Source organism: Saimiri boliviensis, chromosome 6 (genome assembly GCF_048565385.1).
Source record: "Saimiri boliviensis isolate mSaiBol1 chromosome 6, mSaiBol1.pri, whole genome shotgun sequence".
Classification (NCBI taxonomy): domain Eukaryota; kingdom Metazoa; phylum Chordata; class Mammalia; order Primates; family Cebidae; genus Saimiri; species Saimiri boliviensis.
In genome coordinates, this window is record NC_133454.1 from 34,503,757 (window position 1) to 34,527,269 (window position 23,513).

Genomic DNA, 23,513 nt, shown 5'->3' on the forward strand with positions numbered 1-23,513 from the left:
ACAGCTGCAGCCTGCGGAGTCCCTGGGTCTGGCCTGGTCATGCCCCACCCCCTTCCAGCCAATCTGCGCCTGCCTCCCAGTCCTTGACTTGGCCTGGAGAAACAGAGAGCAACGAAAAAAGGAAACTGGTTCAGAAAAAGCCTGGTGCCATGCTATTGAAAGGCTGGACATGGCTCCTGTGGGCAGCTCCAATCCAGCTGCCCAGCCTCGCTGCGCACAGCCTGGTGCAGCTGGTCCCGTGCGTGGCCCGGTGTTTCTCCTTAACGTATTTAAAAGAAGTGAATAGCAAAGATTTTTGCAAGGAGAAGGGATCCAGTATACTCACCGCTCTGATGTTTGCTCCTGGCTGGCTTGCCAAAGGTGTAAGTGGTGCAGGGCACAGGGTCTCAACTCCGTCCTCGTGCTCACCAAAGATGTAACCCCGTGTGGGTGAGGGGGCGGTAGCAGAGCGGCAGGGGCATCCCATAGATTATTACTGTTTTAGAATCTGATGTTTTCCCCAGCGTGCCCAGGTCCTTGACCACTCTTAGCCCAGGAATGGGGAGCTTGCTGTTCAAGTAAGTATCTTGGACCCAAAGAGTTTAGGCAGAGAGAGAGAGAGAGAGAGAGAGAGAGAGAGAGAGAGAGAAGGAGAAAGAGAGAAGGAGAGAGAGCTCCCATTGCTGTCGTGGGAGGGGATCAAAGGGAGGAATCTGCATAGGTAAGGAGCAGTGGATTTTTAACCTTGGAGTTATTCCCACCCCATTCACGTTCTCATCCAAGGAGAGGAATTCTTTCAAAGTTCCACTGGAATGATTAATCTTTCAGTCTGGCACTGGGTTGGCTGCTAGGTCTGCAGGGGCCCCTCCTCCCACAGCTTTTCACAAGGTTTGTGAGCAAAGGAGCACATCTGGATATTCCACCTAGCTCATGTTCGGGAAAGTCAGACAAAGAATTCTAGGTTCCTGGATGGGGTCATGGATGGAGGGAGGCACGGTGCTGGGAAGCTCCTGCCTTTGAAACCACACCATTTGTGGACTCGGGAAGAGCAGTTTTTTGTTTCTTAACAGAGTCCCTCACTACCGTATTTTCTTTTTTATTATTTAAAATAAATTTGAATATATATGAGTATATGTTTTCAGGTTTGTTTTTTTTTAATACTGGTTTTGTTACGTTTTGTCAATTCATCCCAGCCTTTTTAAGGAAAAATCTTTGAAATATATCCATGTTCTCATTACTAAAAAATTTAAAATGGCATTGAAACTGTGTAACTTTCATATTCACTTATAAAATCACATAGTTTTCTTTCTGAATTTGGCAATATGGAAGATACAATGATACTTGCTATTTACTTCTTTAATTTCTTCTATAATTGGTTTGTACACCATTTATATAACTTCATGTGTCTTGTCCTTGTCTTAAAATATCCTTAAATGCCTAAATAACAAAATAATTTCCTGAGGAGACAAAATGAAACTCATTTAATCACTTTCTGGTGTAAAATTCATTAATGGTGATCTTCTTGGTGTGTTTAGAATAAATAAAATACTGACTACCAAGCACACTTGGTCCTATGTGTTAAAGCTCCAGTCTCTCATTCTAGTCAAATTTTTCATGAATCACCATCCAACCCCTCTAGTCCTGTCATATGAAAATATTGGGTTGCTGTAAAATTAATTGCAGTTTTGCCGTGATTTTTAATACCTGTAAATTCTACATATGTCATGTTGGCCCACAACCTTATGGATTTACATTTATTATTTTCTCAGACATAAAACTGAGACAATATAACTACTATCTGAACACTTAGGAGATCAGCCTGGTTTCATTTATCCTCCTTAATATTTTTTCTTAGCATTCTTTACATATTTCTATCAAGTAATTACCATACTGTTCATAGTCATTGATTTGTATTTCTGTCTTCCTCTTTCCAATGCTTTGAGAGCTGATGACGTTTATCACAATTTAGGACCACCCTGCTATATCTATACCTTGCCTTATAGTAGGAAAGTCCTAAATGAATGTAAAATGCATTCCTTCAATTGATTTAAACAAAACAAAACAAAACAAAACAAAACAAAACAAAAACAACTTCAAACATTTTACCACTAGAATAAGAATTGCTATCATATTAGAGAATATGTTGTTTTAATTATTTTCTATTATTTTACAAGTTCATCTTTACCTTCTAATTTGATACAGGTTCATCTTTAACTTCTCGAATATGATGATTAACTTATGACAGAACTTAAGAGAATGGCCACTTTCCCCTGCCTCAAACCTAATCAAACAAAAACATACCAAAGAAAGCCGATTTACTAATCTCTTAACAACGTAAAAATTCAAATCAAACTATCTGTTATCTACCTAAGCAATTTTGTGCCAACTCACAAGAAGGGGACAGGGGCCAGAGATTATTTTCTCCATTTTTTAACTGAGGAAAAGAAATGTGAATAATTAAAATACTTATTACATTGTACAGAAAAAAATAGATGTTCTTGAATTGCAGTTTTGAAATAATAAAAAGGAATGTTACTCTTTAATTCATAATTTTCTTACTGAGAATTGACTGTCATCCTGCCTTTGAAAAGGTGACTAATTGCAGTATTGCAGCCTCATAACCCAAGATCAGAGAGTTTGCTTGGCCGAGAAACAGCATAAGGAGCAACAAAGCTCACCATTTAATCTCTGTTTTACTTAAAACTGAGTGAAATACCAAACAGGAAATCTGAGAGAATCAAAGAAAGAAAATACCTATTTTAACTATTAAAATCCTCCAGGAGAGCAAATCGAATTCGAACCTCAAGGGAATAAAGATGCCAGCTTAAGGAGAGGAGGTTTTTATTATTTCTTAGCAGCTGGATTTACTCAGTGAAATGAGGCAGTAAAGAGGCTTTTAATATAATGATAGGGAGTTGTGCTTTAAATTAAATAAATTTTTTTTTCAGTTGGATGTAATATATCTAGGTTAGTCTGAAGTCCACTGTATCTTCAGTTGTTTATAGTGTCTCTCTCTAAATATATAAAATCCCTTCAATATTAATAATACATATATACATATAATCACTTCAATATTAATCATACATATATACAATATAATCATGTCAATATTAATCATACATATACCATAATACTATGTTGCTGCATATCTTTTAAAATTTGTCATCTGCCTGTGAAAAGAGGTTAAAAAGAAAAAGAAAAAGATGGGAAGGGAAGAAAGGAGGAATGGAGGAAAGGGAAAAAAGGGAGAAAGAAAGGAATTTGCTACTCAAAAGTGAAACTATAACAGACAAGTACTTAAGGTCTGGAAATCTAGGGAATACCCATGATTATTTTCTCGTTAGATCACTATAGTTTGACTTATAAAATACCAGGGATATTCAAATAATTTTTGTGTTCTTTCCTGTCATAGTTTTCTATTCCTCATTTGATTACTGTTAAATGTACACATAAAAATGACTTGTTTTGCTTCTAATATTAAAAATACAGGGGATATTTTGATTGCTATAACACAGTAATTCTAAATTAGCCCAGTATTACTTTACCATGAATATATACAAAGGGCTAAATTTACCCTTTGAAATACTAGCATTCTAATCTCTGAAGAATGAAATGGTTTTTTAATAGATTTCAATTCTGATGTTTCACCTATAACCGGATGAAATAGAAATTAACATGATTTGGCTTTCTTGCAATAATTACTAGAATAGAAATTATTAAAAATTTTAAATCACATTTAGGAAACAGTTTCAATAAGATTCTCTAAGTTTTTACTTCTATTAATAAATTATAGCTAAAATAAACTGAAAATGGATAGTTTTAGTCTACTTTTGTAGCACCTTAAACCCAACAATTTATCAATGTTGAGAATCTTATATGAATTACCAATGAAAATAATCTGTATTCTTACATTATTTTTTGTTTGGAGTGGATAAGGGGATGGGATAGCAAAAATAATGTGATTGTAAAATGAACTAATATACCTAATTTCTTTCTTAGCTAATATACCAACACAATCATTGTGCATCACATAATAAAGAACTTTACAGTTACATTATAGAAAATTCTTACTATAGAGTTCATTTGCCATTATAAACACACTAGGAAGCCTTGATGACAGGTAATTCACAAATACAATATCCTGTACTAATTGAACCAGGATGAAATAGAAGAACAGTAATCAAAAATGATTTCACATTCTGCTAACCTTCTGGATTGAAAATGGTATCTTCTCCCCAGGGGGAAATATCATGGCAGCCTTAAACCAACAAGAATTATATTACCTAATGTCTCATGAGAAAGAGAGAAATCTAACAGCATAGCTTTCAGTTAACAAGTAAAAATACCTGGAAAGAAAGGGATAATTAGAAATGAAGGAAGCTACACTGAGAAGAGTAAATAGGATTCAATGCCCTATTTTGATTACACTCTGGTTGTCTGTTTTAAATTTACTACATATTTGGTTTGATAGTTGCTTTCCTCTCCTTTCTCCTCCACTTATTTCTTTTACCTGGGACAGAGTTTTTTGATGAATACTTTGCATAAATCAAAAGAAATACTACATGGCTTTTGACAGGTAATGTTGACATTAAATTTCCTTATTTCATCTTGGACAGCATAATAAAGACCTTACAAATTAAAAAAAAGGCTGGGCGCGGTGGCTCAAGCCTGTAATCCCAGCACTTTGGGAGGCCGAGACAGGTGGATCACGAGGTCAAGAGATCGAGACCATCCTGGTCAACATGGTGAAACCCCGTCTCTACTAAAAATACAAAAAATTAGCTGGGCATGGTGGCGGATGCCTGTAGTCCCAGCTACTCAGGAGGCTGAGGCAGGAGAATTGCTTGAACCCGGGAGGTGGAGGTTGCGGTGAGCCGAGACCGCGCCATTACACTCCAGCCTGGGTAACCAGAGCGAAACTCTGTCTCAAAAAAAAAAAAACAAAAAAACTCAAAAAAGAACATCCACACATGATTATAAATGTCTACTCTACAGATCTTGCATATTTTGTAGAATTAAAGACAATATACTGTTATTTGATGAAAATGGCAAATAACTTTTGTTTCATGTTTGTGAAAAGTGTTTGAAAAACTTTTCTAATTTTATGAATAATATATTTTATAAAAGCAAAATCTGGAAATTTTGTCTAAATTCAAAAAAAGAACAGAAGCAAATTGCCTTTTGTACATCTTCTAGTCTGTAAGCAACTTGCTTTCTTACCTTGTCTGCAGTAAAATTAGCTACTTTTAATAATAAACCTAGGTTCAAAAAAAGTAAAATGTCACGCCTGTTATTTCAAGCATATTGCTGTAATGCCAAATATTCCACTTTTTTTTTTTAGAGATAATCAGTGTGAATTAAAAATTTCCAGAAGATGACATGTTAATTTATTATTGGGCATCTGTTTATACTTAGATTTATAAACTTAATAATTTTGTATAGTTTATTTGATTAATAGAAATAAATAAATTGAACCTTGGCATAGCAAATGTAAGAAACAAAAGATAATGTATTTTTATAGTATAAACTACTCACAAAATATTCAAATAATACTTTACTTCCTGTTTAAAATATAATGTATAATTAAAGTAGAGGTAAACAGATACAAATAGGAATTATCTAATTGTTAAGTGATTTTTACTGTATGAAGTGGCTCATTTCAGAGGACATAGTTTGGTATGAGATTTGGCAGATATTTGGACAAAAGACATAGCATTGTTTTACTAAGTAGGTGGACTGGAGTCAAGGCATTGGGGAAATTTTACAAGTTAGAGCGAGAAGTAACAGAGATACTCATTTGGGAATCCATTATTGGGTATGGCCATATTTCATTTCATAGAACAGCAAAAATTGAGTGTATGCTACCAAGTGAAAAATCTTCATATGAATAGTAAAAAAGATATCTATCTCAAGTCTTCTTAGTACTTATAGTCTGTGAAATATATAAATATTAAATTGTTTTTATGAGGTTAAGTACAATTTATAGGAGGTGATTGTTGAACTAAGCACCTGAAGTAGGCTCCAACAAACTTGACAAAACCAGAATGGAGTCCGTCTTGCTAGGTACCACATAATCAAACAACCACATTGTTTTTTTCTAAAAATAGGAGATTTGCAGCAATCAGTTGAAAAGGGCCCAGTCAAATTGACCCAGCACAAGAAAGCTCCTCATTTTTTCCTATAAGGAAAGTGACTTTGAAATGACCAATCCACTTTTTGTCCTTTTCTTCTACTTTCTTCATCTTTTACTTGACCTATAATGCTCACTTTCTCTGCTTAGCTTATCAGAGCACCTATTCTATTTTATAAAATAAGATGCTGCCCAATTCATGAATCACAAACAAAAAAGTCACTAATGTCTTAAACATTTTATCTTTAGACATGAGTAAATTAATACAAATATATGTACAAATTATACTAATAAACAAAATGTGTATGTAATATGAAATATAGTAAGAAAGTTTAATTTAGACTTTCCGTAGAAGTGACATTTAAGCTGCTATTCAGTAGATGAGCAGGATTTAGCCATGTGAAAGGGAAGAAGAAGAAAATAGAATGTTCTAAGACAGGAAAAATGTGATACTTCTTAGGAGCTAAAAAGAGACCTTATGGCTGGAGCTGGGTGAGAAAGCTGCAGTGTAGTGGAAAGTGAGTGTGGAAAGATGAGCAACTATCACACCAAAGAGACCTCATAGGTTACTGTCATGACAGAAATGAGGCTGACGTTCATGAGAATTTTCTATTGTCTTCAGAATTAAAAAAATTTGTTATTTTGATACCTGTTAAACCACCTTGAAATCAATAGCCTTTGTTTTGAAAAATATTTAAACAGTTAACAAGTATAATTATAAACTTTACACTATTTATCTGACCTATTGGCGAAGAATAAGAGGAAGACAAACAACACCTGTGGTATCCAGATATATTTTTGACTGTAATAGATATTTAAGGTTTATAGTGAGAAGACTGGGTAATACTTTCACAGCTTCTCCAAATTGGAGATTAAAGTGGTAGTGATCATGGGTTCTCTCTTAAACAAAATAATACTCTTAAGTAAATAGATTGTACCGTTCACAATGGAACTGATGACTTATTGTACATACATGGGTCAAAACACACCCCCTTAAATTTGGAGAGTTTTATACCTAACCTAGTTCTAACGGCACAGTAAGCTTCCCGAATAAATACAAATTTCTAAGAGTCTGTATAATGGAACTTATCACACTTCATTTTATTATCCCTAAAGCCCAAAGATCCACCATATTTAAAATGGTAATGCCAATAATAGCAATTAAACAGTACATTAAACAAAGTATATTATGCAGGTATGTTTTGGAGAATTATTTCAACTTAAATAGATTGGTTATAAGGCAAAAAGATAGAAGACTAGCATAATTGAAGGATAACCAAAAATTATGGCAAAGGTATTGAATTCTGGTCTCATTTCTTCTGGGGATTTCCCCTTTAATTTTTTTAGCTGATCAGACAGCCCTGAACTCTGTTCATTTACTCCTCAAACAGGTAAGGATGAGGCTTTCTTTCTGAGTTCTATTTGAAATGCCACCACAAGAACTGGAGAGTGCTCTAAGGGATATTGTGTACATTTGTATCTTGGTACTCAGTCATAGTTGCTTCCTTTTTTCAAAGGTCACATATCCCCCAGTTTAATCATTTTTGTTTGGTTGTCTTACCTTCTCAAGAGGGAATCACTGTCTTTGACAAAAGTGTTATTATTATTTTATTATTAGTTTTAATAGCCAGAATCCTATAGAGAAGCTTTAAATTCATTTAATTTACACTCACATTTACTCCATGCTCCTCAGGAAACAATGAGATTATCACTGCAATTAACATTTTTACCTAAAACACTCTACTTAATTTCAATAACATGCAAAAAAAAAATGCTGCATTATGTCTCCTTTCCTAACCCCGTCACCTACTTTGTGCTATTATTGTCATACAAGATTTTGAAGCGCTGTCTATTTTTGGAAGAAGATACTTAGATAACAGGGAAACTATGTGCTAATTAGGCTTGAAGATAACTAATGTCAGCCTGCCAAGTTTATCTGTCATGATAAAGTAATAAGTGGTACTATAGTTTTAGATAAAATTCTCAGGCACATTGGTCTAAGCATGGTTCAACATTTTCTAATTTGATCAACTGTGAGAAACTAGCTGAAGTCTGGAAATTTGTTCACCATTATTTAGACTTTGATGAATTATCTGGAGTAATACCATATTGTAGTAATTTCTAAGAAACTCTTGGTGACCTTCTGTGGTGACAACCTATGATTAACATATAGTCTGTTTTGAATTTAAAATTTCTACCAGGCAATCTTCTGTACCTTCACACAAACTCTCAAGCTTGTACTTGTTATTATGAATTTAGTCTTGACATATTTAAGCCCCTACAGGATCCACATCAATAGAGAATAATTGGTAGCCATTGAAATGGCCCTTAGTTTTCTACTGTTTCTTTATGAGAGACTCTTTTGGTGTTGTTGAAAGTAGTCCTTCCACTCTCACACAATGAGTTTCTAGCCTCACTTTTCATTCCATTTAGAAACTAGTGGCCTTAACATTGGTATGAGGAGGGTGCCCATGATGCCTACTCCACAAAATATAGCTTGGGTCAATGACCTAAACGCCGGATACAAATCAGGGGTCGCAGAGTTCAAGTCTTGGTTCAGTCTACTAAATAATATATGACCCCCTGGTCTCTGGTTTCTTTTATAAAATGTAAGAAGGTTTAATTTGATCCTATTGAATTTCTTGTCAATTTTAATACTCCTCGTTTTCCTCAGTACTCATAACCAATCCAGTCAAATAATCTGCAAGTTTGCCTAAGTTTCCTGATGTTTCCTTGAATGTAATTCCTAACATTCTTCAGTGTTACATGAATAGATATATACCTTCAGTAAATATTTACATCTTTGCCTGTTTCTGCAAATTGCAAGGTAAAAATAAAGATGAGGAATAGCATAGTGAGAGGCTGGGACACACTTTTACTTTTTCATTCTTAGAAATAGTCATTATTTTACAGAATTACAGATTATTAACTATATTATTAAATTATTAATATATATTTATATATTATATATCATAAATATATATAATAAATATATAATATAAATATATTATAAATATATTATTAAATCATTAATATATTATTAAATTATTAAATTATTAAAATATATGGGCCAGCCATGGTGATTCATGCCTGTAACACTAGCACTTTGGGAGATTGAGGTGAGTGGATCTTTTTAGGAGTTTGAGACCAACCTGGCAACATGGAGAAACAAAAAGTATAAAAATTAGCTGGGTGAAGTGGCACACACCTGTAGTCTCAGGTACTGGGGTGGTGGTGGGCACTGAGGCAGGAGGATCCCTTTAGCCTGGGAGGTGGAGGTTGCAATAAGTCAAGATCATGCCCCTAAACTCCAGCCTGGGTGACTGAGTGGGACCTTGTCTCAAATAAAATAAAATTCTATATATATATACACACACACACACATACGCGTATACATACATACACATATACGTATATACGTGTGTGTGTGTGTGTATAGTGTGTATATATGGAAATATATGTCATATTCCTTTAATTGTGTATTTTTGTTGTTGTTTGTTTGTTTTTGAGAGGGAGTTTTGCTCTTGTTGCCCAGGCTGGAGTGCAATGATGTGATCTTTGCTCACCGCAACCTCTGCCTCCTGGGTTCAAGAGATTCTCCTTCCTCAGCCTCCCAAGTAGCTGGGATTATGGGCATGCACCACGTCACCTGGCTAATTTTGTATTTTTTAGTAGAGACAGGGTTTCTCTATGCTGGTCAGGTTGATCTCGAACTCCCGACCTCATATGATCCACCCGTCTCAGTTTCCCAAAGTGCTGGGATTACAGGAGTAAGCCACTGCACCTGGCCTCTTTAATTGTTTAAATCAAATTACATTTCCTTCAAACTTGATTCACTCCTCCACAAACCACGTGAGAGTATCTTAGGTTTTTGTGTTCTAAAAATCTAGAGGAGGAGCCAGATCTCAGTCTGAATCCTAAATGTTTCTCATGACTATCTTCTGTTTTCTGGGCAGCTTCAGAGCTTCCCTTCCAGGACTCTTTATCTGAGCCTGATTTAGCACTCCAGGAAGATTTTCCCAGCAAGAGATCTCATAAAATACTTCTGACCAGCATCTCTTCCCTAAACTTCTCTCTATTGTCAGCGTAAGTTAAACTCACCCTTAGCTCAAGCCACATTTACTTTACTTACTCAAAGTATCTCCCACTGTTTATTCCTTCTACCACATACTTAATGTGAAAATTTAAAATAATTTTCCTCAATGGAATTCAGAAAAAGCAAATGCTGACCTCTAATTCTTGTCACAGGGTACTTTTCCTTAAATAATTTATCATGTTACACTTGAAAATAATTATATGTTTCTTTTTAAAATTTGGACAGGGAAGGAGAAGAAATTCAATTTTATGTCTTTCTTCTCATCTACATTTGAAGGGCATGTAGTGTATACTCTAAGTGAACTCTTATGAATAAATTGCTACTGTCTCAACAGTTTGCCTCTCTACCACTTTCCATGTTAATTTACCTGCCATAATATATGTGATGTTGCATTATTTGCCCAATTGGCAGAACTTCTTTTCGCCTGGAGAGTCATTGATTATTCATTATATTCTAGAGTCTAGCCTACCTCCTGGCCCAGTGGAATTACTGATTAATATTTGTTGAACAACTTGTTTACTACCAACCCAGTCATTCAGTTCATTAATTAATGGAAGAAGATTATGGAGGAAGTAGTGACAGAAGAACTTTTTAAGAAGACTAATCGGCTTCTCCTTCCAGTGATTTTCAGGCCTTCGTCTTAATCTTCACATCATATCCCAGTATCTTGAAACCAAACTATGGGATGCAAGAGGGCAGAAGACAGCAACACTTCATTTTCTCAGCAGTGGGAGAAGAGAGCTTAAGGGTATAAAAAGAAGAAGAAGAAAATTCTTCACTGAATATGTGATAAGATTAGTACACTACATTATTTCACAGGGTACTCATGAGTTGTCTTGAGACTAACCAGGATTTCCTATAATACATTTTATTTATCTTTTAAATAAATGTTACATTCCCCTATAGAATATAATGCAATTATATTTTAATACTTACCTTTTTTTAATTATCAGTGAAACCATGGCTCTGGAACATTTTAGATTAGAAATAGAAGTAATAATTAATGTTTTCTAAATTATGATTATCCTCAACATGACATGCTTGTCAATACACTGTGGTAGAGGGTGGTGTGTAATATGCAGATAGATAGAAACTAGTCAAAAGTAATAGATCTCTCCAAGATGATAGCTTAATGTAATATTGAAGAACAATATTGTCAGATATGATGTACTCTGTAGTAGCAAAGTTCAGTAAAGGATAGGCATATACAAGAAGTATCAAGACATTTGATACAAGAAGTATCAAACATCTAGAAATTTGTAGTTCTAAGGCAGCTAAATGCAGAGATAGATGAGCAGATTTTCCTTTTAAAATGTTAGCCAACTTTCGTGCTTTTATTTTAAATCCAGGTTTCATACAGTTTTAAACCAGATGTTAAGCATGATGAAAACTCACTAACTTCCTGCTCATTTTTATAAATGGATTAATGCATTAAAGTATATTGTAGATGGAATTATTCTCATAGGGCTACAATAATATCTGTCCAAATTATGTGCAGTGCATTAAAATGACTGCTGTTTAACTTGCTTTAATTACTTGCACTTGGTCGAATTTGTCACATATAAATTTGTCACATGGAGATAAGTAAGACCTAGAGTAGATACTTTTCAGTCTCAGTTTTCTCATGTTAAGAAAGTTAATATGGAATGTCTACCTGGAAAAACCAAGCACAGGCTTGGGATAGCTGTCTTCTCTATTTCATCATCTTCTCTATTTTAATGTTTTGTCCCTTTAACCTTGGCTTGAAATGCAGCTGCTGGTTTTCATTTTGTGTCAAACTCTTCTGCCCCTGAGAAGTGAATTGCTTTGGATAGCTGAACTCTGAAAAAACTCAATCATTCCTCTCTTAATCAATTTATCATATACTGGGGCTGACAATCAGCAGTAACAAATGCAATTATATGCTCATTTAACAAATTGTTAATCCTTAGTATTTAAAATTGTATTTTTAAGCCTCTTTTTCTTATTTTTTTCTGCTTAGTTTCTTTTGAAAAAATTGCCTGTAAGACTCAATGTATATGATTTGTGTTTGTGTATGTTTGTGTGTGTATGTGCATTGATGTACATCAGGGCACAAGGTGGAACTGCATTATTCACTTAGATTTATTCCTTGGAATGATCCTGGTGGAAGTTTCTTAAATGTGTAGGAAAAGTCACTACAGGTAAACTTTAATGCGATGAACCAGGGGCACTCATCAATAATGTATTATTTCCTTTCCTTTTTAAGCACTGGTCTATTTCCTTCCCACTGTATGAGCTCAAAATTCGTTTGTTGAGTTGAAAACATATACCCTGGAAACAGAATATCACAACTTTTAGAAGCATCTAAGTACATATTATTTTATCTAATTTTACTCAATAGTTGTTTTGATAGATTAAATAACTAGTTCCTTTTTGAAAACTAGCAACTTAAAAATGGAGAAATCAGATTGTTTATTTGGGCTGGTAACTAACAGATTTTCTGGAAACTACTCTCAGGCAGTTTTTGAGAGCCTTTCTTCAAAGCCGTGATAGAAGGCAGCTGGCCTTTGAAAATGCACTATCTGAAGTGTGCTGAAAACTCACAGGCACCTGTAGGCACAGATGATCTTTCTGTAATGTGAATTGCTGGGGACAGACATTCTTGCATTTTTTTTAGTTCTGCGATTTACAAAAAAGGAAGCTCCCTTTGACCGGGAGCACACAAGGTCAGTACCCACTTCGAGTCTTATGTTTTAGGGACTATGCCACTGGTGAGAAAGTATTTAGGTGGGAAAAGTGCCTTTAAAAAGAAGAGATTTTGATAGCCTAACAGCCTTAGATTTTGCTCTGTGTATGTTTTTGTGTGATAGGTTCTTACTAAAAAAAAAATAATAATAATTACCATATTGCTTAAAATTTCTGTATTTTACTCAGAGTTCACATATCTGTGGTGTTTGATCTAACAGAACTCAGAGGTAGATGCTTGGGGAAATGTTTTCAGCAAATTCATATGAATAAGAAAAACTGGGTTTTGACAGGTTTACTGACAGAATATAAAAAGGGACCTGAAGGAGGTAACAGTTTTGACAGATTTTGATGGAAGGTTAAGGGGGTCAAAATTTTGAAAGTTTTGTGAAAAGTCAAATTTTTACCCCCTCAGTATTACCATAGCAACTGAGCTAGTATTAAATAACAGTGGGGTGTAATCCATGAGACTGGTATATTTCAGCACAATAGTAGATGTATTTAAAAAACAGGATTCCCATGCTGAGAGTATATAAAAAGCACAAAGTTTCAAACATGCATCATAATGTAAAACTGTTTTCATGAATATTTAATGTATTTATTTTAAAATAAAATAATGGTACTTGATTATTGAAAACATTAAAGCAATAAAATTTCAAGACCATACACTTCCCACCTCCCGGTCAGCTAAAGAAGTAAATGTTAATTTGTACATGTAATATTCCAGATTTTATTCTTAACCATATTAATATATTTCAGACAATATAATAGATTTTGTATTCCATTTTCACTGGACAAAATACTATTTGCTGCGATGTTGTCACCCTGTTTGGTTTGCTACATTTTACCTTTTCATTCCCAATCCCAGCGTTTTAAATTAATAGGTATTGAGAATCAAGCATAATGTCACTCTCTACAACTTTTGTCATAAATACACAATTTTAATCATGTGTATATACAAATATACCTGTATTGAGTTACTAATAAAAGTCTATTCTACTATTTAGGTTCCCAGCAACTCCCTTTTTATATTTAACTATAAGCTGTTGATAGAAACAAGAGACAACCAAATGGCACCCAGGCAATTGTGCACAGGAGGCTTGCTTAAACATGCCCACAGTGAAAAATTCTGTTCTTTAACACATGCACAGTAAGGGAAATAAATCAATGTGGAGTGGCTCAAACCAAGGACCCTCCTGCTCTCTGGAAGAATGGGGTGGAACCACCAGGAATTTGTGCCTTATGCAGTAGGGGAGAAGCCTGGCCTCTTCAGCTTGTGTGTGGCCTAGTATTCAGTCTATGAAGTGGGATCCTGTTGGCAGGACCTACTCTTTTTTGGCTGAGAGCTTTCTTTTAATAAATTCTGCTCTCTTCACCTTTCAGTGTGTCTTCATGACTAATTTTCCCTAGTCATGAGAAGAACCCAGATTTTAGCTGAGCTAAGGAGCAAAACATCCTGTATCATTATGAACATGCTTCTGAGCAAAAGAGAAAAGGATAATTCTCTTTATTAGATGTATCCTATTCCACAGTATATGTGTAATAACATATACTGAGATGGTTATTAAAGTCAATTGTTATTATTCTTTCATTGCCACTACAGACCCAATACCTATTGCCTTACATACTGTTGCTTTTAATTCTATAGGATAGATGTTTGGAGGGTAGGATTGTTATGATATAATTACATGATAATACATAGTCATATCATATCCCCAAACTATATACAATCATTAATCTCCTAGAAGAATAGAAGAGTTCTAACTTACATTCTCGCCAGATCTTGATATGGTTATATATAAATTTCACTCTCAAATGTGAAAATATGTCTTCTTATTCATCCTTATTCAGTGTCAATATATGTCCAATTAAGAAAAATCATTAGCATAAAAATATTGTTTGGTATTGGTTACATTAAACTATATAAGTTTGATTTAAAAATTAATTTGCTTCCTGTAGAAAACTTTACAGTATCTTTTGAAAAAGAAATGTATAAAGGTAAAACTAAGAATAAACAGTTTTACTATGAAATACTGAGGCTGATTTGTAAAATATATCATTTATGTGTATTGCAGTAATGCCCATTTCTTTCTTGAAAACTGCTCTAAGAAATTATTAGTCCCAGAAATATTTTCAGGTTAATTCTTCCGTTAATTTGATGATTTCAAGCTTTCCATTAGTCCTCATATTACACATTTTGACATCACTTAATTATTCTAGAAATTACTTGTAAATGCTTTTACTAAATTTTTATAGCAAGAGACTTCTAAATGGGGCAATTAGACTATTTTTTGGAGGATCACACCAAAAAGAATTTCTCTAGTGTTTAGATTGCATTTTCCAATCCTCACCATGCTAGCCTCATTAAAAATGCACATAATTTGTCAACTTTCTTAATAGCAACATTTATACTTAACAAGGTTTGGTAGAGATGATGCTTGATGTTCGTTCATAACACATCTTTTGCGGCATAAAAAATAAATTCCCAATCCTCTCTTGCAGTAATATCTGGAGCAAGTGAAGTAATACGGTATTGACTAGAAGGTGTACAGAAGCCATGAAACTAAGGCAGGCCACTTCTAGGCTTGGCTGTTAAACATCTTATAATAATCCAGCTTCCTTTCTCTTCTGTGTCTATCTTCAAGCCCTGTATTGCAGATGGCATAGGTATGAGAAGGAAGAGCACTCTCAGGTATATGAGAGTAAGGCGTATGTGAGAGATACATTTTTATTGTGTTAGTCTATTAAGATTTCGGGTTTTATATATTACTTTAGTACAGTTTATGTATCTATTTTGACTAAGACATATGGTTTGGATTATCTTTGATGGCCTGACTTGTTTTTGTCTCAAAACTCATGTCTTTAACTTCTCAGCCCACATCACCAGGACTTGAAGGACAGCAGCACATCTTTAGTGAGTACCTACTATGAGGTGTTCACCACCTCATACTTTGCTTCTTATGATAAGTTGCTGTCATGTATAACTGTGAGGTAATCACTGCCTCATACTTTGCTTCTCATGATAAGTTGCTGTCATGTATAACTACTTATAATGTTTTAAATTTCCATTTTTGTACAGGTTTTTCTGCACTGGTCTCTATCTGGAACATTCATATTCTCTTTCACTTCCTCTATAATTTTTATTCTTTTGCTGCTATCGCTTTTATTTATTACATACTGGGATAGGGTTGGGACAAACTAATAACCAAACCTAATACAACAATAATAACTAAACATAATAAAAAAATAACAAAACTGTTTTCCTGAGAATCTTACTGTAACACTATAGAATAAGTTCAGTACCCGTTTGGGGGCATTATGAAAAGCTCCAGAGTAGTACTCTTTACATCTGATTTAATTATCTGGGTTTCCATGAGGGCAGTGACCATGTCAATCTTGTGTATGTCTGTGGAAAATAGCTGGCAAAAAAACAGACTTTCAATAAAATGAGTTGATTCATAAATTAATTTTTATTTGCAAAGATATAAAACCTCAGCATGCAGTTGTTTTGGGGTAGTTAGCTTCTGTAAAATGATTCCATTGATGTATCACTTTCCAGAGAACAGTGATAAGAAATAAACTGATGAACAGGAAACTGTTTCTTCCTTTACAAACTGGCAGAGTTAAGCTTTTATATTTCTCTTTAGCACCTAAAATTATGTTTACAGTGATAGATTAATATGTTTACTCCCTATATTTTTTCAAGAAATATTTTATTCAAAAATCTGAAAATTCTTTTTATACTCATAAATTCTGCCTACATAATTTAAAATAACTAATTGGAAAGTATTGAGTGAATCATTAATTTAACTTTTATATACCGTGTCAAAAAGTTCTGATTTTCTTCATAATGCATTTTTCTACATAACCATATATATTTATAAATTTATATATATTTTTCTGAAAAAAATAATTTATCAAGGATATCTGTAAACTGTTGATTAAAGTGAAAACCTCTAAATTCTTGTAATCAAGACACTTGTAGAAAATAAGGACAAAGGGAAACACACAGGATACATACACCACATGTCCCCCCCTACACTCTCACCCACCATTTAATAGTTTACAATACCTTTTAGCTAGACTTCAGAGGCTAGAGAACTAGCTCAGAATATAATTAGGGCTTCAGAGTCCTTATCTAGGTTTTTCACAACATTCAGAGTAGATGTCCTTGCCAGATAAATTCTGTCTATGACAAACTAGTCGGAGACTAGAAAAGGTCTGCCTTTAACAACCATAAGAACAACAAAAAGCCAACCATGTATAATACAGCTAAATAGAAAAGCAAGCAACACTTTTCAAAGTGTGTGTATGTCACAGAACATCTTTTCTGAGACTTCTAAATGCTAAGACAGTTGCCCTTTCACCTGACTGCTCTGCCATGCCTGACAATTTACTGGATGACTATTTTAATAAGGATGCTAACTGGGCCGTTTCCCTGTTATTTGAATTTATTAAGAACAATTGACACTTGAGTCTGCAATTGACTTACTTCTTAGACTTCAATAGTTTTAAATCGCATAATTTAATTTGCATCTGGATAACCCACAGATGCACTGTAGGTGACTTATATGCAACTGAAACATATCTGCAGTTTTATATATTGGTATGTTTTTAAATATATGTTGTTTTGCTTAAAAACAAGATAGTTCTTGTTAGAGTTATTGCACTTGAGTTGTTATGAATACTCTACAAAATTTGTGACATAAAACATAGGCACTCAGATATTGCTTTAGAAATAGAGTTTTATATCATGGGGAATACATTTCAGAAACTTTGCTATGAGACTCTTTTAAGTAAAGATCCACATATTGAAGATTCCTTACTTTGACTCAGTGTGACAAAAAGCAATGGCAATGTAATATTCTAAAATAACTTTGGAATCAAGAAAAATTAAACTTGAGATAGAGTAATACTTCACAAAATAATCAAAACAGAAATAAAAATATAGGATAACAGACAGTGTCTGGAAGAAGATGCCATCAAATAAATCACCTTTTCTTTAATACAAATGTACTAGGTAATAACAGACATAAAAAACATAAAAACATATGACAAGTTTTCTTTGCTAAGGAGTAGGGTTTTAACTGAAGTGCAGGAAATGAAAAAAAATAACTGATAAAAGTCATGAAAGATGGATTGCCATAGAAAAGTAAGTATGGTTTTCTTGAACATTACCAGATAAAAAGGGCATTACCAATATGCTGTTGTAACATGATGTCCAGACTGCCTGCAAGACTCTGCCCTGTGAAAGAGAGCAGACAATCTGAAATGGGAGACAGATGGTGGAATACTGAACCAGAAAGTGATGCCAAGACTGAGGCATTAGTAACACATTGCTGAAGCCTGAGACATTGAAATAATCAAGTAGAGGAGATTAAACAAAGGTGTGTTAGCATAGAAAGAAAAGAAACTGAAGAGTGAAATAAAGAGTTGAAGGAAATGTGAGAGAGTAGTTATCACAGGCACAGTTATTGAAATATTAGGGTTGTTTGTTGGTGTGTTTCTAAAGGACCAATTTTAATGAAAAAGAGATTACTAACTCTGTGATATGGATTAAATCAATGAATCAAGAAGACTTATTTTTCTCATTATAAAGCAGAGGTTGTATTATATACCTTGCTGAGTTTTGTGAAAATTAGAATTTATTTATAGCTACTCAGTATTGATAGCTATTGTGAAGTGTATGATTTCATTGATCAAAATATTCACCAAAAACATTCATAAATATCTACCATCCATCAGACACTCTGTTAAGTGCTAGGGTTTGAAGATAAATAAGATGAAGGCCTACTTCTGATAGGGTCCTAGTCCAGCATACTACAATACAATACTAGGAGTCCATATTTGGTGCTATAAAGGTACAAAAGAATAGTCAACTTTACATTGGGCAATAGAGCTTTGGAATTAACCTTCAGTGCAGTCTTAACAAATTAATTGTAATGGAGAAGGTCTCTTTACAGTAGAATATGTGCAAGAAAACCCAAAAGCTTAGAGACATGCAATGACCTCGTAAATCTGGGAACTATAATCGGCATGATGAAGATGAAGAATGAGTGTGACTGAGTAAAGCAAAAGATAAAAAAAAGTAACTTAGGGCTAGGGGTCATATTATTCAGGTTTTTGTGTGATATATTAAATAGGGCTACATTTAAAACTAATCATGGGCCAGGATCTGCGGCTCATGTCTGTAATCCCAGCCCTTTGGAAGGCCAAGGGAGGTGGATCACAGATCAAGAGATCAAGATTATCCTGATCAACATGGTGAAACCCTGTCTCTACTAAAAAATACAAAAATTTACTGGGCCTGATGCTGTGCTTCTATAGTCAGCTACTCGGGAGGCTGAGGCAGGAGAATCACTTGAACCCGGGAGGCAGAAGTTGTAGTAAGCCGAGATTGTCCCACTGCACTCCAGCCTGGGTGACAGAGTGAGACTGAGTCTCAAAAAGAAACAGAAAAATGAATCATGGTTAGCAGTAAAGACTCAGTAAGGATAGAGAAGTAGATATGCATATACAGCAACTCTACTTTCCTAGGATAGCAACAGTTTCTTTGTTCCCGTCATTAGGGCACATCCATCCAAATGACACAGAATTTGTTGTGGCAGAAGTGACATTATGTGACATTTGCCGTCACTCTGGATTGATTTAACTAAATTCACACATCTCCTCTGACTTTGTATCAAATGCACCAAGAGGGCTTCCTTAAAATGACTCGATTAACTATAGACCTACGTTTCCTGGGCAGAGATAACTTTCAAAGGGACACGTCAATGTAATTAACCACTATAAACCTACCTTTAAACATTTAGGTAGTAAATATATAATACTTGACTACAGCAATCTGCTTTGGCCCCATTTGGACATTTTCTTAGAGTTAAGGATGTAGATAAAACTCAAAAGATAAAACTTAAAAAGGAAGTAAAGTAAAATGAGTAAAAGTTTTCTGAAAAATTATAGGATACATAAACTATGGAAATAATTTAGATACATTTTTAAACTGGAAATATTAGATATTTCTATGAGTAGGTATTTTGTTAATCTTAGAAGGATTCTAATCACTCACCTCTTCAAAACGTATTCATTATGCAGCTATCACTAAGTGCCAGATGTTGAGTCATACTGATTTGATAAAACATGAGCATGCTCCTGCCTTAGACCCTCTGCTTAAAATGTACTTTTCACATAGCTACATTTGTAAATCTCTTCAGAGATTTGTAAATCTCTTCAGAGATTTTGTATCTCTTCAGAGATTTTGTAATCTCGTATGTCACCTTCTCAGAGAGACTTTTCCTGGCTACTTACATACGGTAACTGTGACCTCCGTACATACCCAGCCCCATTACTCTCCAATTCCTCTTATCCTGCTTTGCTTTCCTTCATAGTAATCATCTGGTCTTCTATATATTTACTCATTTATTTTTATTATGTCTTTCCTCCCTGGAATTGACAGCATGGATATTATTTTCACTCTGTTCTTCTTTCCTTTCTTATAGCTAAAAGGACGACCTTGGCTTTCTCCTTTCTGAGACTAGTCGTTTGCTCTGGATCTTGGGTCCCATTTTCTTTCAGAAAGTAGGTCCCTCCCAAGAACAGGTGGTCAGCTGGCAAAAGAAGGGGCAAGGAATTAAAGTAACTAAAGAGTGACAATTTAAATATGTTGTGTCTGAAAAAAGACTAGGATCCACGTAGTTATAATGGAGGGGGAATCCGACATAAATAATTGAAGTACAAATATTTTTGTGAGACCTGTATGAATTAAAGTATAAGTGAAAGAATGACACTTCATTACATTCTCATAATTTTCTTATTTTGTATAAAAGATAAAATATTTTTGTTTTTATTTTGATTAACACTTTTCTTTACCTTGTTGCTGTCATGAAAGTGTGAGATTAAACTCTCTGCCTACTCCAGACTGAACTTTCAGAGCCGATTGTTTTTGTTTTTGAGACAGAGTCTCACTCTGTCACCCAGGCTGGAGTGTAGTGGCTCAATCTTGGCTCACTGCAGCCTCTGCCCCCTGGGTTCAAGCAATCTCTTGCCTCAGCCTTCCTCTTTTTCTGGTGTTAATTAAATCAACACTCAATTCCTTTATTGTTTCTGAAAATTTTGAGAGAAGCCTTACATGGGGCACAAAAGTACAAGACATTTGGTCTGTGACTCCTAGATAATTATTGTATTCGTTAAAGATAAAACAACTGATATAGAGGGTGGCATGCTGGTGTTAACTGAGTTATCTCATGAGTGTCTTTAGCCAACCTCAACCCATCTCAAGATATATTTGATCATGAGACGTGTTGGGAAATCATCCTAAATGCTTTATGTATAATGCATTGATGCCTTAAAGCATAAGGAAAATGGGGGAAATGTCAATTGGATTTGAAAAAAAAAATAAGATTCTTGGACACCATTACTGCCTTAAGAGTTCTGTATTCAGCAAGCTGATATCCTCTGTTCTGTTTCGTCACATTGTGATTATCAGTTTATCAAGGAGTTTTGTTGAATTCCAGTGGAGCAACTACTGGAGTTGGCTCACTACTTTTGCAAGTAGACTATTAAATTATTATCAGTCTAACTAGCTGCCTGGCCATGGAAGTTCCTACAGATACTCCCTGTAGGAGAAGGCCTGGATATAGTTTTCAGCTCTGGCAATCAACCTAATCTTATCTCTCTGTCAATGTAGTAGACAATTTTTTAATCTTTGTTGGAGCAATTGTCTTTCTTCCTTCTAATTTCTTTTAAATTGTCTTTCTTCTTTCTGATTTCTTTTCCTTTAAAAGAAATTAGCAGGAAGGATTATTTTCTTTTACAACTAAATGGAACAGAATATTTCTGGAATACTGGAATGGAATAACTGGAAGGGTATTTTCCTTTACAACTAAATGGAACAAAGTATTTCTGGAATACTTAAATCCTCTGCCAGATCAGTTCTGCCTTTTCTTTCGTTGGAAAAAAAAATGCATCTTCTCTTCAATAGGTGGCTTTCCTCCTCTAATTTCTCTCATAGATACGCACAAACCTTAGGATATTTTCTACTGTTACCTTTTACTTCCATTTTTTATTCAATGGAAATCTCATTTGACTCACCTCACATACTACTTTATCCTACTAAAAGGATTTCAAGCATTTAACACATAATGCTGGCATCAATGAGCTTCTTAGGGCTATATGTTGTAGATTTCAGTTATTTCTTGCTGTACAACAACTGTCCCAAACTTATAAACAATAAACAATCATTAATTTGCTAAGAAATCTTCAGTTCAGGCAGAGCTTAGTGAATGCATCACAGCTCCTGCTCAAAATAGTGTCATAAGAGGTAGTTTGAAGACTGGAAGCCTTGCTGAGGTTCTAGGGGTCAAGATTGTCAGCTGGGACCTCACCTGGAGCCATCATCCAGAACATTTATACGCAACCTCTCCTAAAAGCATGATGGCTAGGTTCAAAGGACAAACACCTGAAGATAGAGTAAATGGAAGCTATGAGTTTCTTAAAGCCTAGGCCCAGAAAATGTCAGTGTATCACTCTGTTTCTCACAGCCCAATAATTGTAGAGCCCAGCTTCCAGGGGAGTGGAATGACAGAAAATATTGAGTCCATGTATCATAACTGGTACTTACTCTAGTAACATATTATTAATATTCCTCTTACATGCTAAACACACTCATCCAATGACATGACAATACAGTAGTCCTCCTTATTCAGCCATGGTTTCACTTTCTGAGCTATCATTTATCCATGGTCCACTGTGGTTAGAATATAGGTGAGTATAGTATTATAAGATATTTTCAGAGTAGAGGTGGGGAAGCCACATTCACATGACTTTGATTATAATTTATTATTATAATTGTTCTTTTTTATCACTGGTTATCAATCTCATACTGTGCCTAATTTATAAATTACATTTCATCATAGGTATACATATCTAGAAATAAACATAATATGTGCAGTGTTTGGTTTGATATGTAGTTTCAGGTATCCACTAGGGGCTTGTGTTGTATCCCTCATGGATAAGGGGAGACTACCATATTCCCCAGAAGTTGCATTCTGTTAAAGTACTTGTCTCAGGCTTGAGTTTCAGAACTTTGTCATTTTTTCAGGTCCAGGTACAAATAAGACTCCTTCATATGTATTCTCTGGTATAACTGCTCAAAAACACTTTCTGTTGACACTGTGACCTCAGGATCAAAGAGACAAGTTATCTGCTCCCTACATACTCATTATACACTGACATTCAAAAAGAGAGAAACCCGAGGCATGGAGCATTCTCTGACCCATTCTGAAGTGAGTAATACACAGACGTATTTCCAATTTCTTGACTTAGGACCTGTGAATGATTCTTTCTTCTGCTGTTTACAGTCTTGGTTCTACCCTTTGAATCATCCCATTCTTTGATATGAAGAGGTTGCCTTTTCAGTCTACTCATAAGAAATTTGGCATCCAAAGGTCTCTTTTCACTTTGTACTGTCTCTGTCTCTTTTAATCCAAGCTGATCATGCTTCTATCAGTACAGTTTTCTTTAAAAAAGAAAGCTTGTGGGTCCATTATGAATCTTCACTGCATTAGGAAAAAAGATAACAACCATAGATCTCTGCAAGAGAGGACT

The 23,513-nt window shown here is 34.7% G+C and overlaps 1 long non-coding RNA gene across 1 annotated transcript in view; it reads left to right on the forward strand.

The window, feature by feature from the left end:
• The first annotated feature begins 12,819 nt into the window (after positions 1 to 12,819).
• LOC141584740 (uncharacterized) overlaps positions 12,820 to 23,513 on the forward strand; it is a 179,514-nt gene continuing 168,820 nt past the window's right edge. Inside the window, exons 1-2 of the long non-coding RNA XR_012517943.1 lie at positions 12,820 to 12,892; positions 15,786 to 15,825. This is a non-coding gene — a long non-coding RNA (uncharacterized LOC141584740). The remainder of the gene's footprint in view (positions 12,893 to 15,785; positions 15,826 to 23,513) is intronic.